This window comes from Megalopta genalis, chromosome 4 (genome assembly GCF_051020955.1).
Source record: "Megalopta genalis isolate 19385.01 chromosome 4, iyMegGena1_principal, whole genome shotgun sequence".
Classification (NCBI taxonomy): Eukaryota; Metazoa; Arthropoda; class Insecta; order Hymenoptera; family Halictidae; genus Megalopta; species Megalopta genalis.
The window spans coordinates 29,224,577-29,237,133 of record NC_135016.1 but is presented as its reverse complement, the minus strand read 5'-3'; the positions used below and the strand labels follow the sequence as shown (position 1 = coordinate 29,237,133).

Genomic DNA, 12,557 nt, shown 5'->3' with positions numbered 1-12,557 from the left:
ATGGTTAGCAACATGGAGAAAAATAAATATTATGACGAGAATTTAGAGCCGAGCGATACCGAAGACGTATTTGATTTTGAAGAGTCAAAAGACATTGTGGAAGACAATGTTGGTTATGATTCTGACACTTCGAGTAGTAGTAGCGAAATTATACTACCAAAGAGACGAAAAATGAGAATTATTGAAAGTGAAAGCGAAGATTCGTTACAAGACTTAGATGAACGGCGCGATGTTACGGAAGAATTACATATTCCAGATAGAATACCTTTTAGTGTATTGCCACAGGTCATTGGACCACAAGTTCCTACAAACATTGAACAGCCGATACAATATTTTAAATTATTTTTCACGGATGAATTGGTAAATGAAATTATCAAGTAAACCAACGATTACGCAGAAAATGTTCTAAACTTGAAAGAAATATCTAGCAACTCTATTTGACAAGGTGAATACTGTAACACTTGTCCAAGTAAACCCAGAATGCACATGGGAGATTGTTACCAAAGATATCGCACCATGATGAATTACAAAATATAAAATTTATCTTTTATTTACAGTAGGAAAATGTATATTTATAAAATAAATCAAATCAAATGCATTCGCAAGGACGTGTAATCTTTTCCGCTCAAAATAAGACTTCCTTTATCTCAGGCCCTCCGCTCCAAGAATGTGCCGGAGTTGCTATAAATCAAATCAAATGCATTCACAAGGATGTGTATTCTTCTCCGCTCAAACTAAGATTTCCTTTATCTCAGGCCCTCCGCTCCAAGAATGTGCCGGAGTTGCTATAAATCAAATCAAATGCATTCACAAGGATGTGTAATTTTCTCCGCTCAAAATAAGACTTCCTTTATCTCAGGCCCTCCGCTCCAAAAATGTGCCGGAGTTGCTATAAATCAAATCAAATGCATTCACAAGGATGTGTATTCTTCTCCGCTCAAAATAAGACTTCCTTTATCTCAGGCCCTCCGCTCCAAAAATGTGCCGGAGTTGCTGATAGGCAGTACTCGAGAAACGCGCGGAGCGCTAAGGGTTAATCGTAACGTAAACGAATTGTTCTCGTCTGAACAATTACGGTGTGATTCGAATGACAGGCTTACGGAAGCTCGGCATCATAGACTCGTTACACGGTGCAACAAGTGCGGACAAAAAATGTTTCCCGCGTAAGCAGCCGATCCGTTCGAGGAGGCCCCAATTTTCCGCCGAAAGCGAGTGAATTTAAATGTTCAAGTTCCGCGTAAACAATGTCGATCGGCGGGTTAACCGACGTAAAATGAATAGCCAAACACGCGGACTGCAACGGTTGTCGCGTGAATAATGTATGCAGAGCTCGTGAGCGTTGTGTTTCGGCGGTGGGGCAGCGCAGCTCGTCCTGGGAATACACAGGTTCGCTGGCCGTCGCTTAGACGCGGGACATGTTTATGGCGTCGCGCGCGTGGCTTTCGGGGTGGAATGTGCTGCGAGAAAAACGCTCGGGAAATGTATAGGTGACGTCGGTCGCAAGAATATACCCGCTGAGAGGATCGAGTCCGGTCGGAAACGGCTCCCCTGTGTTTCGGAAGCACCGGTTCGAACGCGTTTTGCCACCGGCAACTTACGACGCAAGAACCGGCATCTCGCGGGCGTGATATCGAAAAACATGCGGCCGATATGGTATGCTATTTCTCATATTAACTACCTGCCGTGGAACGCCGCGGTTTACTTCGATTCAGCTTCATATAGCAAAATTAGAAATTTTGCAAAATTTTCTCCGCGTTGCTGACAAGTGTATCAGACGTATCTTTAGGGTGTTAAGGGATACAATTAAACTACGAACTTTCGTGCAGAATAAAAATTGTCTGCAACGATTGGAAGAAAATAATAATTAACTAATATAATATATACAATATATATATAATAATAATAATATAATATATATAATATATATATATATAATAATAATATAATATATATAATATATATATAATAATAATAATATAATATATATAATATATATATTATAATAATAATATAATATATATAATATATATATAATAATAATAATATAATATATAATATATATATATAATAATAATAATGTAATAATAATATAATATATACAATAATAATATATAACTAATTTAATAGATTAAAAACCATGACACGAGATTTTCAAATTCTTTTAATCTTTTCACCATCTTGAATCGCATTCGACCAATTTAACCATAGATGTATAAAATCCGCAGTCCAGTTGCAATCCTTCGTGGAATTTTCGTGGAACTTTCACTACTTAAAGACAAATGAAAAAAGCTATACATTAAGCATAAGAATCCACTCTGACGATTACATCCGCACGAATCTATTTATGAAGTGGCCCCCGATCGATAACCACTTATTTTCAACATCGCTGGCAACTCTCTGACCGCCATTGTGTCTCGCTGTTCCCGAAATTCCAGGCCAGCGAGGTCGATGTATTAAAGCGCGCGACGGTTCTATGAAATGCGAAAAGCCAATGTAGAAAATATCAGAAGAATATTTGCGACGGGAGAGAGGCTCGCCCTCTCAAGTGTAGTGGGCCCTTTGCATTTCAAGAATACCAGTTTCGGTATCCTGCTGTCGTCCCTCCCTCGAACCTTTACGCGGTTTTCCCTTTGCCCCGTCGTAACCACTCTCCGCCCCCGCCGGGCGTCTCGGGCTTTTTCTCTTTAATTTCGTTTGCCGTCAAACTTTCGAGCGGGCCGGGCTTTTGAAAGTTCCCGATACGAGAACGTAAATACATTGTTCAAAGACCGCGGCCGTTCGCGGCGCGCAGGCCGGTGGCTACGGGAATTAAAAGATTACAGGCATGTTTTAGTAGCGTTCCCGGCTCGTTTCTGTAACGAATAAGTTCGGCTCCGATTGCTTGTTATTATCGGCCACTTGAAGCTGCCGCGCGGGTTCGTTCCTGCGGTATTCAAGAATCCAATGTTGCCGCGTTATTTTCAAGCGGTTCGATCAAAATCGAAGCTGTATAGAGAAAATATTGATAATAGTAATGATGATAACAATCAAATTTTTCAACAATTTCGTGGGAGAAAAAGAAATTCATCGTGTGCCTTCGTTTCCTTGAATGCTTAAATATTGATGAGGAGAGGGCAGATTTTTATTCTGACGTACTTGGAAGAACAGAATAACTTTCATATTTAACAGGTTGTTACTAGAAATCATCGTCACGAGTCAGACTCGTCAAAGTCTGGCAAGGGGTTGATGCGAGTTTTTGTATAACTTGTAGAGACTCGACCTGTCACATTGATTAGATCGCGGTAATTCATGTGCGAAAAAATTGACAGGTTTTTTTGTATCCTTCTAATTTGTCTCCTCTGTGATAAAGCTCTGTCTCTCGTTCCTAACATTTGCGATAGCTTCTTAACTTCGAAATGGTGAGCAGATATTTTGCAACTCGTTTCGAAGACTGATGGGACGTCAAATTAACGTATGCCGTTATTTGATGGTTGAAAGTTCGAGACATTTTATTCCGAAAGTTGCGGTATTCAAAAATCCAATGTTGTTACGTTATTTTCAAGCGGTTCGATCAAAATCGAAGCTGTATAGAGAAACAATAATGATAATAGTAATAATAATAACAGTCTATGGAAAATGGATATTCCTGAGAATTTTATAAACTGATTCTTGTACAACAGAATTTATTTTACAAGTGACTAAGAATATACCATCACAACCGTAGCTGTGTAGTTCCTCTTTTTTTTTTGGCACAAACACCCAGAATCAATCTAAAGCAATTCATTTGCAATGGGATTTATTGTACGAATTAATAAAAACATAGTCTAGCAACATAGTCGTGTAAATGTTCAACGTCATTTTGACACATAATTAAATTTGTGTTGTGTAATTAAAATTGTCTGTGACACATAGTAAAAATTGTGTAGTAAAATTTGTGTTGAAACTGCTGTATTATCACTCGTGAGTCAAAATGACCCTGTATTCGACGTACCAGGGTTAATACGACCACGCTAAAGTAAACGAACTTATAGTAATAATAATAATAATAATAATAATCATATGAAGAATAATAATAGTAAACCGCCATGCTGCATTTGTTTGGTAAAACAGCCCGCGAATTGTTCTCGCAGCGCATCCGCGAATCAATTTTCAGGGAATAAACGGCAAAGGGAAAATCAAATACGTTGATAAAATCGACAGACTTGTTTCTCGCGTAATTTATCGGGCGTCGTGGCTATCTGCGCGAGCCGAGAGCCGAGAGCCGAGGGAAATAATTACGCCATTAGGGGACGGTTGAACGCGTAGGAGGAAGAACACCGGGTGTTCGGCATAGGGGGCCGAGAGGGAACCACGTATTAAGCTTTATCCGTCGATCGTGGAGCAGAAGGGCGGGAAAGAGGGTGGTTCCGTGGAAAAAAGCGCGAGAAGAAGCCGGGACGTGTCGAACAATCAGCAACGCAAACAACGAGGCGCCTCCGCCGCGCGAGTACGTTCCTCTTCGTCGATCGGTTATCAGCGTCATCGTCTCTCTCTCTCTCTCTCTCTCTCTCTCTCTCTTTGCTCTCCGCGAAGTCTCGACTCCTCCCTTCCACCCCCTATCGCACGATTTTACCTCCTTTCGCACAAATACAGAAGAGCCTTCCATATCTGAACGTTTATCTTTGTAATATCCCGATACCAAAACATTCCATTGTATAACCATTTTATTCAAGTTCTCTACCAGGTGAAAATGTATGTAAATAATGCAATGATTTGGATATCAGAATATTGTCAAAATAAATGTTCGGATAAGGGAGTCTCTACTGTAACATACCCGATGACAATCGTAACCACCTCCTGGACATTTCGTAAAATCTGCTGAATCTTAAATTGACACTTTGTTTGGTTAACATTTTCTTCGGGGGACCAGAATTTGTCGACTCTGTATGGCAGGGGTGTCAAACTCGCGGCCCGAGATGAACATTTTTGATGTCAAGTATCAGGACGTAAACAATAATTTAACTTCATATATGTTTATTACGACGTACTAGTCAAAATAAAAATATTTGTTTCTATGAACATTGATTTTTTTTTTGCGGCCCACCTAAAGTTAAGCATTGTTTATTTATTATCATGGCCCAAGCTAGCTTTTGAGTTTGACACCCGTGCTGTATGGTATCGACCTCCACAGATATTGACCAGAAAACACAAAATGCAAGTTTCAAAGCTTACTTTAAAACTCATTGGTTCATAAGTTACACGTCTGCGTTTTTATTTATACACAGAATTTTTCCGTGTTCTTAATTTCAGTTGAGATTTTCAATTTCATTTTCTACGAATTGTATTTTCTTGCAAGCCGATACGAATCTCAGGCGAGATGCCAGGTGCTAAAGACAAAAGGAAACAGTTTGAAGAGTCTTCAGGTGCACGTAAATTTTTGTGATTAAAAAAAGTCGGGACGTGTCGAACAATCAGCAACTCAAACAAGGAGACGCCGCCGTTGCGCGAGTACGTTCCTCTTCGTCGATCGGTTATCGGCGTCATCGTTTCTCTCTTTGCTCCCCGCGGAGTTTCGTCTCCTCCCCTCTCCGCCCCCTATCAGCCTATTTTACCTCCGTTCGCACTCCTTTCGTCCCCTGGCCCGCACTGCGGATTGCTCCGCGGAAACTTCGAAGATTCGTCAAACCTCACCAGGAAACGCCACGGGAGAAGTTCGAGTTGGACGCGTTCCAACTTCTCGCCGGATCTCGCCGCTCTGCTCGGCCACTGCCGATACACAAGCCGCGGGAGGAGAGCACGCCGTTCGTTCTCCTCGAACCGATAGAAATGTGATCGATGAGCTGCTGAGACCCGCGTTTCGATAAGACGGCTCCCATCGCCGAGATCCGCGACGCCGGATAACGACGATCGCGAACGGAAAGTTTCCGGATTCCGCTGCGAAACTCGTTAACTAATTGACCGCACGGATGCACGGATTATACATGTAATAATAGTAATGATATATAACAGTAATGATAAATAAATCATAATAAAATAATGATAACCGTTGAATTTTAACAAATAGGTTGAGTGCAAAAATCAATCTAGCAAATAGTTTTTTATTTACCACCTGATATGATTTAATCTTGAATGCATGTGATAATGTATTTTATCTTTTCTAATCGTTATTGTTTTTACCGAGTTGAATCGCGTCGATTAACGCAGACATCTCGTAAATAGAGAACATATTTTATACGTTCTTTAATTAAATAAAAGTTCTAATTGAAAGTTCAAATAGTGAAGAGTATTAAAGTTATTTCCATAACTGAATATAATTAAATAATAACAGTAAAGATAATAAAATCATAATAAAAATAAAAATAATGGTAATAATAGTAACGATAATAAAACAATAATAAAAATCGAAATGAAAGTAATATGATTACAAAATTCAAAACAAACACGAACCGAATATATTAGGTTCTGATAATATCATAGAGAATTTTACTTTTGTATAAATTATTTTCATTTTGATTTCTCTTTTTCTGACACTGATATTTTATAAACACAGTTGTGTAAATATAGTATATAGTTGAATCGCGTCAATTAACGCAGACATCTCGTAAATAGAGAACATATTTTATACGTTCTTTAATTAAATAAAAGTTCTAATTGAAAGTTCAAATAGTGAAAAATATTAAAGTTATTTCCATAACTAAATATAATTAAATAATAACAGTAAAGATAATAAAATCATAATAAAAATAAAAATAATGGTAATAATAGTAACGATAATAAAACAATAATAAAAATCGAAATGAAAGTAATATGATTACAAAATACGAAACAAACACGAACCGAATATATTAGGTTCTGATAATATTATAGAAAATTTTACTTTTGTATAAATTATTTTCATTTTGATTTCTCTTTTTCTGACACTGATATTTTATAAACACAGTTGTGTAAATATAGTATATAGTTGAATCGCGTCAATTAACGCAGACATCTCGTAAAGAGAGAACATATTTTATACGTTCTTTAATTAAATTCAACTAATTGTTAACGCGATTCAACTAATAATTGAAAGTTCAAATAGTGAAAAGTATTAAAGTTATTTCCATAACTAAATATAATTAAATAATAACAGAAAAGATAATAAAATCATAATAAAAATAAAAATAAAAATAATGGTAATAATAGTAACGATAATAAAAATCGAAATGAAAGTATTATGATTACAAAATACAAAACAGACACGAACCTATTGGATTATTTTCTCTCTTTTGAATACTCAGAAGTTTTTCCTTCTAGCATATAAGTTACAAAAACGAATCGACGCCGAGAGTCTCGCCAGAGTACCATTAGATAAACAATGATTTCATATGTATATAGAACAGAGTGCTCTTTGTCTTTAGGTGACGTTTTTGGTTTCGTCTTTGTGAATAGTCTTCGGTCTCCTGGAGCAATCAGGAGAGTAAAGACGGTCCTTCCTCGTACATCAAATTAATAAACTAAAAGGGATAAGTTTAATTCACTGCGTTTTATTTTTATTTATCTACCCATTTCCAATAGAACCGAATATATTAGGTTCTGATAATATCATAGAGAATTTTACTTTTGCATAAATTATTTTCATTTTGATTTCTCTTTTTCTGACACTGATCTTTTATAAACACAGTTGTGTAAATATAACTGCACAGCTGAGGAAACGAATCACTGCTGAGGACTGACAACAAACGTTGTCTATGCTTCGATGAATTGAGACAGCATAGCACTTCGGACGTTGCATCCGTAAGTCGACCGATTAGTCGGTATCCGATTAATGGGAGAAGCAACAGTTGTGATTAGCAATCGATAACGCGGCGGCAGAAAATTTGACGGAACGTAAAGCAGGTAATTTGTCAATCTGCCCTGCACCTGTTGTACACGTGGCGTCGCGGGAGCCACGCCTGAAAGAGATTTAATGTATTATCGATAAACGCTGATACAATGATTTATATTCAAATTGGAATTAAAGATTCATAAGGGCAATTGATTATGCATTTCGTGCGCGAACATTCGCATGCAAATCGGTGAAAAATTTCGCGATTCGGGGGGACCGGACGAAGTTTAGGAACTTGACGCAGTAGTTACGGTCCGCGTGCGGTCAGACATCCGAACTTTGGAAATTACCGTCGGTGATATTAAGCTCTTCCTTCGACGGGACACGTTTCTTATTCGCGGAGTAGAATTTCCATTGGTTTCCCGTCGATTTAATCGTCAGTTAGAATCAGTTTCGATCGGCGATATTTATTTACTGGTAATAGTAAAATCACGATGCACGCGTATTTTACTATCGACGAGTGCATTTTACTAGTAGATGAATATATTAACACTATGCCGTCCGCAGATCTTAGATATGATTCTTTTGTTTGACGCCGGCATAATAGCTTGGAAATTTTAGATTTTAACAAAAATTTCGAAGATGGCGGTAATATAAATTCCTAAAATTAGGATAAGTCATCCAAGAATTTTCGTACTTAATTCTTAATTGAATAAGCACAATGCTATAGTTAGTTTGCTGCCTTTTAACACCCAAGAAATATAGTTCAAATGTTATTTCAGTTTTTTCAAATGGCACCAAAGTGGTATCACCGGCATAAAACATAGTTTTTGCATGGCACCAGCGTGGTGCCACCGGATGGCATGGTGTTAATACTAGAAACATAATCATCGATTATATCTCTAGTTAGTAAAAATATGCAAAATATTTTTCAGTAAGTCATCAATTTTCTATCGTTCTTTTCCACATGTCTGCAAAAATTGGTGAAAAATCCTATGAAAAACATTAGCATTTTTCACAATCTATCTTCGCAAGCTTGTTAATAGACTTTTTAATGATTATCGTGACAATCGTTATCATTTTAATAACAACCTCGGTAAAAATGGCGAAGTTACAAGAATTTGTTAAATCGCAAGTCAAATTGTTCTCGCAATCGAGCAACCGACTCAACGTTCCTTTTCAATTGTCTCAATTGTTAATTTCGAATCTTCCAAAGACCGTGAAAGCAATTGTCAAAATCAGATAAATTGTAAAAATTGTAAAAATAAAGCAGCTGCGATAAATCAGTCGGCACTTCGTTTAAAATCGAAGTTGCCGACGAAAATGGCCATATCGATTTCCACGCGGGTGAGAATGAGTCACAGCTCTCCGGGTTTGAGCCGCGGGAATGCAGTTGCACAAAATATATACGGGGATGTTAGATCGAACTCTTATAAGGGTGCCCTTGATCCAGATTGATGTCCCGCTAGGACATCCTTAACGTACCGTGTAATTTGGTCCTTTTTCATTTCGAAACGGCTGGGATCGATCATTCGACGATCCTGCATCTGTTCGGCGTCTGCCATTTATTTTCCATTTTGATTTCCATTCGTCTTTCACGCGTGCATAACACTTGACCACGATCCATTTCGTTCATTACATATTCCTTGCAGAGAGCGTGCTTTCACGAACGAACACGTGATAGAACGCGAATTGCTTTTATCAGCCTTTAATTTTAGTTTATTTCGCCGTTTAAAAATTAAAATATCTAAACAAATTTTCTAGGCAAATAATACATTTTTTAATAGCTTGCTCATGACTGAACCGCCGATTTTACGAATTATAAAAGCGAATGGATGGATGAAGTATGAAACGATGTTAATATATAATATTATAATATATTATATATATTAATATAATAACGATGTTAAACGAAAATGTTAATAAAATTAGAAATTTTTGTTTTATCTTCGATTCATTGAAAATGTTAAGAACGAAAATTAATTGTTACTTATTTAAAAAAAAATCAATTATTAACTAAAATTATTTATTATATAACTCTTGTTTGTTGGAGAGGTTCTATTTTACATAAAGACCCGCAGTCTAGTTATGACAACCTTTCCTAATTAATACTCGTGCAACTGACGAGAAAATCCTGTTGTGTGTTATGTAATGATTGTTACACAACCGAATCAGTATTTCAACTCATAACGGAGTGTGGCATAAATAACTAATCGCTAGACTGTAAGTCCTTTGTATACATATAATGAAACAAGAAACAGGAGTTAAAAGCAGATCGACTTCTTCTCTTAACAAATGCGATAAATTGAAACAATGTAAAAGACTTTTAAATTAAGAATTAAAATGAATAAAAATTAGCTAAAGTTAATTGAATTTCTCTGACATCGTGAAAGGAGAGAAACAAAAGTTTAAGCATTTCTCCCGCCGGTATATCTCCATGCAAATCGCAGCAATAATGTTGCTACGAATTTTCTTAATCACGTTTTCATTCATCGTCGACCGGTTAATATCAACGACAGCGTCGTGGAAGTATGAATATTCACGATTGAAGGGTCCGGTCCTCCGCCCTTTCGTTGTAATCAAGTTTTCGGCCGTTTCTTTTTTCCGTAATTATCTGCGAGTACCGCCCACCTTGATTTCGTGACGCAGGATATTTCAAAACGTAAAAAAGTTTTTCTACATCTCACACTTCGAAACTTTAAACTAAATAAATTCAGACTTTTCGCAATTAATTTCTACGTAACTTCTGTAGTATCGGAGAACACAATTTGATGTACAGTCGGTCACGAAACTATTGGGACACTTGCAGTAAAACCTGCTATTTTCACAAGATTGAATTGTTTATAGCTTATATCAACGTTGGCCAATTTAGATGAAATTTTCAGCAATGCTTAAAATTTAATTATTTACCGAATTAGAAATAGTTACAAAATATAAGTTTTTATAATCATTTGGTACTTGATCTAATTTTAATTTGTACAAAAATTCTTTCGGCGATTGTTCGGTAAACTAGAATACCTTCAACGTGTCAACAAAATGAAGTCACTTGATCCAACGGTTTAAAATCTTTTCCGTACCAAAAATTGCCTCGATAATTTCGTGACCAACTGTACGTTTCCTCTCCTACTAATTGCTGCAATTTGCTATGAATGAATTTCACACATCGTGGTCTTCGCAGGTTGTACAGATGCATCTTACAATTGCATGAAATGATTTAGAATTTCCCGTCGGTTGAAATTTCAGAAAATATTTCAGAAATAAAAAATAAAATTCCTCAGAAATAAAGAAAGAAAGTAAAATAAATGTTGAGAGACGGAGAGTAGCGTATTAATTCTCTTATAATTAAACATGCAGCTGAAAAAAGGAAGCGGATGCTATATAGTCATCTGCAGCCAGCTCCTGTCTCTCGGAACACGGTGCGTCCGTCCGACTCTATTTGCTCCGTGAAATTGTAATTTTAACCTTTCCTCTTGCCGCCATCTTTCGCCCTTTCTACAGCGTCCAGGACGGCAACGTTCTCACAATTACTTTTTGCCATTATCCACGGAGTTTTGTCTCCTTCGTTCTCGTTTCGTTTGGTCCTATAATAATTACATTTTTTTATCGTGGACCTTTTGCTTCGTTTTTGCTAAGAAACTCCTTCTCTCTTTCTCTCTTTCTCTCTCTCTCTCTCTCTCTCTCTCTCTCTCGCACATACAACAATTGACGGTATTATCTCGCATAATGCGCTCCGCTTATCAGGAACAGCGTTCCTCCTTGAATTCGGAGGATGTCGCTCGAGAGAGATTAGTCGAGTATTTTCGAGGCATTGTTGGCAGAACGGACGATTCTTTTCAGTCTGAACATAGTATGTGCTCGGGGAACTTATCGATGCGCTGCGTCACGATCTTGAAATCCCTCTGCGCGGCTCTCAAGCAAATGGAACCGATCGATTTCTACGTCGTTTCTCTTGACAAACGTTTAGATTAACATTTATGTAACTGATCGACACTTCGATTGCGACGCTAGCAACCCCCAAAAATTCATAAAATGAACGCATTTCGTTTGGTCGAATTAAAATTGAAAAGTGAAGTTGCACGATGTCGATTACTTTTTCGACATTCTTATGTTGTTCAACGTTTGTATGTCTTAACAGTAGCACGCCTTATTTCTCGCAATTATCTAGAAAATGTTGAGAGCGATTGCATGAAAAAAAGTGCTCGTCGATTCCACTAATCAATTTCACACTGAACAGCGTTGTTGAGCATATCAGAGAAGTATCGCAAAGAACTAGAAATTAATCGATCAGATCCAATACGCGTGGAAACACTTGCTCGGTTGTAGAATTTTCAGCTGCTGGTAACAAATCGTTTTAATTTATCCAGAGATCAGAATTTTCGAGCAGCACACTCTGTTCCCCCCAACAGTTCTCCATCACGGAATTTAATTATCTTCTTTACTCCCGTTCCTGTTTGTTCAATATTGTTTCCCGACATCTACCCGCGATACCAGCTCGAACGCGAGCACACACGCACACGCGATAAACAGAAAACTCACCGATACACATTGTCGTCGCGAACGCATCGAGTAGCCGGTGTAATCGACGGTTTCGTGGGATTTTATCTTCACGGTCTACGGTCCGGGGAAGTTGCATCGCGCCGATCTAGTTCGCGAATTTTTATCAAGGTCCGCTTAATGGCGAACCAACGCGGCAAGTTTTAATTAAAGTAATTTTACAGCTAGAACTGCGTGTACACGGTCTTGCGGCACCTTCCCTGGTATATTAATGAAGATTTCCTTGTATACTTGAACGCGG

At 37.6% G+C, this 12,557-nt stretch overlaps 2 protein-coding genes across 2 annotated transcripts in view; one reads left to right on the top strand and one right to left on the bottom strand.

Moving 5' to 3' along the window:
- Positions 1–5,713, bottom strand: part of LOC117218398 (uncharacterized) — a 36,689-nt gene extending 30,976 nt beyond the window's left edge. The window contains exon 1 of the mRNA XM_076520910.1: positions 5,571–5,713. The gene's annotated coding sequence lies outside the window, so the exon portion shown is untranslated. The remainder of the gene's footprint in view (positions 1–5,570) is intronic.
- Positions 1–12,557, top strand: part of hwt (SH2 domain-containing adapter heavyweight) — a 414,519-nt gene that overhangs the window by 181,051 nt on the left and 220,911 nt on the right. The gene's annotated exons all lie outside the window — the stretch shown is intronic.